Here is a 6,000-nt window from a genome sequence, read left to right on the forward strand (position 1 = left end):
TTTTTTAGATATGTCAGAAATCCTCTCAGCTGTTGATGAAAGTGAATGCCAGCTGTCTCTTCCCCCGCACCACAGGTGTGCTTCACACACCATCAACCTAATTTCCACAAATGATGTAGATAAATATTTAACTTCCAATGCAGAGAGCAAGGCTGTGTATAGAAGCAGCACAGCAAAGTGCTCAGCTCTTTAGACCAAATCAAGTAGATCTACCCTTGCATCAGAAACAGTGGAGGAAGTCAGCAAAAGAAAGCTCCTGGTACCCACATCCACAAAGTGGAATTCATTTTTTGATGCTGTAAAGAGAGTTGCAGAAATCCCCATGTGTGAGCTGAATACTCTGTGCACCAAGCTGGGAGTTAAGTGCTTCAAAGAGAAAGAGTACCAGTTTCTGCATGAGTACTGCACCGCCATGAAGCCTCTGACTGCAGCACTTGATATTTTACAAGGTGACTGTCCTTATGGGACTTTACTGCCCACACTTGAATGTTAAAGATGCCCTTTCCAGTATGACTGCAGGCCTTCCAGATGCCATAGTGCAGGTATGTTCCCCTCTTTTAAGCTAGTTAAAATGTCTTGCATCACACTAGTCATGAACATGGAACAGAATATACATTATCATTGCAAAAGAAGATAAAAAAAAAATTGTCAGTAAGTAACCTAAAACAAAATTAAATCCATAATATTGATCCCACATTAGGCATGATTTGTAAGTAATGATAAAGTGACATACAGTATAATAAAAAATAGGCCTGCATTATGTATGTATGCATTAACATATCAATTATATTTTTCAGGCTATTCAGACCCGTTTTGCCGGTGTGCTGGACGACAAAGATGCCCTTCTTGCAGCAGTCAGTTGTCCAAAATTCAAACTCAGATGTCTGAGAGATGCAGGTAGGAAAGAGCGTGTAAAAGAGCTTCTGACAGCAGAGTGCCACCGTACAGCTGATCTTGCAGCACAGAGCCCTGCTAGTGTGCCCACCACATCTTCCAGCCAAGGTGAGATGGACTTTTTCACCTTTGAAGCAGAGCCAGAGGAGACCTATTCTGCAGAAAATGAAGTCATGGACTACCTGAGGTCAGCATATGACCTTCAGATTCTGCATCAGTTTATAAACATAAAGAACATTTTCTTGAAGTATAACACTCCGACCCCATCAAGTGCTCCTGTGGAGCGTCTTTTCAGTCTAGGAGGTTTGGTGCTCACTCCTAGAAGAAATAGACTTTCTGACAAAAGGTTTGAAAAGCTTCTGTTAATGAGGTACAACCACTGGTTTACTCGCCCCACTCCACTGTTTCACTCATAACATGGGATTACAAACTAAGATTTGGCCAAAGTAACAAAAGTAAAGAAAACATGATATAAGCTTACATGTGGTGTTACACACTTGTTTCGTTTGTAAAACACTCCTTGATGGTAAAAAAAATGTAATAGTCTTTTTCTTTATTTTATTTTTTTATTAAAACAAGTATTTATGTTAAGTGAAGTCAAGAAAGACTATTTTATTTTTTATTAAGACAAGTATTTATGTTAAGTGAAGTCAAGAAAGACTATTTTATTTTTTATTAAGACAAGTATTTATGTTAAATCAAGAAAGACTGCCTTTATTTTTTGTAAAAACATGTATTTTTTTCAGGAAATAGTTTTTAAATTCAACTTTAATTGTCAAGAGATAGATTAGTGTTAAAAATACACTTTAAATAAAGTGATTGTTGGCAAAACCAGTTGTCATTTTTATGTTGTCGGCAGCTGCTGAATGTAACTAATAAAGTAACTTGTAAAGTAACTTAGTTACTTTTAAAATCAAGTAACTTGTAAAGTAACTTAGTTACTTTTTAAATCAAGTAATCTGTAAAGTAATTAAGTTACTTTTTCAAAGTAACTGTGGCAACACTGGCTATGAGCTTCAAATCTCTTGTTGCTCTTCTGAATTTTCGTTCATTCGTTTGTTCACTTTGCTATTAGGCCGTCTGGGATAAAATGCACCCCAGAAAAAAGCAAAGGACGATTACATCCTTTTTTCAAACACACACTGTAAGTATGTTACAGTATGTCGCGATGACACAAATCGCGCGATAAAGTTTTCATGTTATGATTTAACCTATTGAACCCGTATGGACCTCGTCACGTCGCGCCGGATTCAGTGTGTTAAATGCTCTCCTAATTGTCACTTTGGATAAAAGCGTCTGCTAAATAAGACGTAACAATATTATTGGTTTCTGCTGTCTTTTGTTTGTCTACGTGCTGCTCGCGGAGTAAAATTATCATTTCACAATAAATCATATTTGTTTTGCAACGAATATCTTAAAATACTTTCATAACTGTTACTTTATGTCCTAACTAGTCTGCAGGAAAGGCAGGCTGTGACGTCACTGGCAGAGAGAGGGGGCAGTTGCTCAACCTCTCCAGAATGTGTACAGGTGAGATTTGTATCTGGGTTACTCCGCCGCGGTACCCCGAAGCAATCTAAAATAGTCCGAATATAAACACTTATTATAGGTGCACCCTAGTGATTCAGGACAAGCTAAAAACACGGTTTGGAAAATGGATTCATGGTGTACTCGCTTATTATATACATTTTTCTACATTTTGAACACAAACAAAGTTACAGACCGCAGCTCTGATTGGTTGTTTTTTACCGGGAGCGGTGTATTTCTGCAAATGGCAATAGGACACTGGGAGGAGCCAGAGGAGCTTGATTTTTTCACAGATTATCTTTCTCATATTTTTCATAAAATGTATGTTGTATAAAATTACTGTAGATGTAATCTGTATACTCATTTAACACCTGTTTTTGTCCAACTGTTAAAAAAAAAGTTATTGTTCAAATGTAGTGCAACTGAAATATTGTAAATATCATAAAATATCTTTATTTCATAAAAAAAAAAAAAAAATTATAGATGGTCTCCCATTGGTCTCAAAGTCCTGCAGTATTTTTAAATTTCGAGTATGAGTTAACAAAAATAGGTTCCTGTAAGCTATCATGTCATGTTCCCAAATTTGAAAAAGTAAAATGCCAATTGGTATTCTATTTAGAATTTATTATGAACATCAGCTTTGGGTCAAATCACCATACAGCTGCCCCCCCCCCCCACTTTTAAAATGGCTGCTACGCCCCTGTCTATGATTGTATAAAAATTTGTTCGTTTGTTTCAATGCAATGTAGCAATAAGCACTGTGACAGAGTTGACCAATGAAATCGAGCTAGAGACGTGAGTCACGGCTGCGGGGTGGGGTTTTCGAGTAGGGGGCGTGGTTTGCGCTCAACTGGTTTTGGGGAAAAAAATCACGCGTCTACATTGGATGCGGCGTCTGGCACGCGACACAACAAATTACCAACAACTGATCGTGCGCGCGCTCTGTTTCTGACGCACTTCAAGCACTTGATGGGCGGGGGAAGATAGAAGAGCCGGACTTTTTTTTTTTTTGCTTTATTTGGTAGTATTTCGAATTAATGGTTTTTAAATAGTAGCCTATTATATAAAAAAAAAAAACATTATGTAAAAAAAAAAAAAAATTCATTCATTCACTCATTCTGGCGCCCCTATGGATGAGTGGCGCCCTTAGCATTTGCCTATACCGCACCGGCCCTGCATGCATGCCTCATGAGCTACTAGAGCTGTGTAAGGGATAATCGCTATACATTATCCTCCTGCTTATTACCTGGCTACCTACCAAATAAATAAATAATTTGACACAAAATATTAAAAGGGGGTTTATTGATTTAAACCCGATTGTACTGCTTCCGCTAAAGAAAATAGTACGCTCCGTCTCTACGGTTAGAATCCTGTGAGTCCATAGCAACGCTCTGTTTTTCATAGCAACAGTCTGTTATACTCCGCACAGTAGTAGCTAATGTAGCTAATGTCATTCTACATTGGAGATCAACCAAGCCATGTAATAAAATAAGTTAATAAAATAAGAACGTCCCCAGTTAGTTAATGACTTACATCAAGAGTCTTTCCCCCTGAAATTTAGAAATCTAAACTGGTGAATCTAGAAGAAATCTACAGATGCAAACAGATGGAGGATAGGCTACACTCTAAAAAATGAAGTAAATCTGAGTAACTGCATCTGTACATTAATAAATAAAACTGAGTAGAAATAAGTTAACATTAAACATTAAAAATAACAATATTTATAAATTAACTTTTTATTTATGAATTTTTTTTTAATTTCCTCTAAACCTTTATAAAATAGTATTCCATACAACCACAAATACATACATGACATTGGCTTTTATTTAATTTTTACTCAATTATTTTGGTAAGTTTAATTCAAACAATCAAGTAAGATTTTCAGAGATTTTATTAAGTTTATTAAGTTAAATATTTACTAAGCCACAGAATATTTTTGAGTGTAGTAGGTTTAAAACAAACTCCATCTAAATGTGGATTTTGAAGGTTTTATTTGATGATGGGGATGATACAGTCCTCCCTCAAATGTGAAACTAAGTCCTTGTCAGTCACCATCAGTTATTGTGTATGTGTACATGCATAGCAATAATAATATTAATGTATTTGATTAAAACATTAAGGCAATTCAGTATTCTGATGCTTAGTTGTGTGAAGCTAAAAAGTTATTTTGCTTGTGAAACAAAAAGTATTTAAACAATTAATGTTAATCACGCTTGCAGTGCAGGGCCAGGCAGGCAGCATAATGCAAAGTTAACAAAATAGCAGCAACAACCCTCTTCAGTTTAGAGTGAATATTTGTGTTGATTTAAAAGTGTTATGTGTTCTGATAAAACCCAAATAACTAAAATGATGTAGTGCCTTGTGCAAAAAAAATAAACAAAATATAGCTGCAAGCAGCGATGGCGGGCTCAAGCCACCAATGCCATCGCCACCCCGGTGGCATCAGGTAAACCGTGCCCAGCGGTCACATGCATTCACAATATGCCTCTGGCAGTGAGGTTTTAAAGGATATGGCAGTTAAAGGGTTAATCCGAATCATCTAGACTTTAAAATCACATTCACAGAACAATATATATATATATAACTTTAGTAACACTTTACAATAAGATTTCATTTATAAACATTGTTAACATGAACAATATTTATATAGCATTCATTCATGTCAGTTAATATTCCAAACATAAACATTAAAACATTGTTTTATTGTGATTTTTTTCCAAGCACATTTTACCAATTCCAAACCATATCAATCTTAATAACTACCATTATTTTTTATTTAATCATTTATGAGTGCTATACAATAGTCCAGGAAAGCTGGAAGAGAAAAACTCCTTTTATTCATGTGTGCAGAATTATTAGGCATGTTTTCTTTTACAGATGAAATGTGCTAAAAAAGAGTTTTAATTCAAACTGTAAAGCCCATGAGAAATATCAAACACAAATGCAATACAGAAATGGATAAGTTAAGACTTGACCATTGAACAAAAAATGCTGATATGATAAAAAATATTTGCTAAATAATTAGGAATTAATGTGCAGATTAATTTTTAGTCAATTTTGCAAGACAGACTTTCAGGAAAGGAGGAAGAATAAAAATGAGCTCCTAAATCTTAATCCCGGATTCTGGAAAATATGTTCCTCAAACCATCGGACAAGAGGAGGTGGTGCTGGTCCTTCACGAGTCACTCTAATCTGTTCATAAAGCCTATATATAAAGTCTTAATATATAGTATTTCACAATACTTCATGGTATTCTAATTAAATCATTTTTTGGAATCTTAGATCTCTCAGAACCTGACACCGAGTAATTATGAGACTCCAGGAAAGTGGCAGTTCTTTAAAATGTTGGAGCTGGAGACTAAATGCTCCCTGATAGTTTCACACCTAATTCACTTAACACACACACACACACACACATTAGCCACAGTGACAGAGGGACAGAGTGACATCAGATGTATTATAGTTTTTTATTTTTCTATTATCAATTTTTTTTAATTTTGTGTCTTCTTGGAGGAGAATGAATTCATTTACAGGCTGAGTTTATCATAAATCCACAATAACATTTCTGAGTTCTGTATC

This window comes from Carassius auratus, chromosome 13, assembly GCF_003368295.1.
Source record: "Carassius auratus strain Wakin chromosome 13, ASM336829v1, whole genome shotgun sequence".
Taxonomy (NCBI): domain Eukaryota; kingdom Metazoa; phylum Chordata; class Actinopteri; order Cypriniformes; family Cyprinidae; genus Carassius; species Carassius auratus.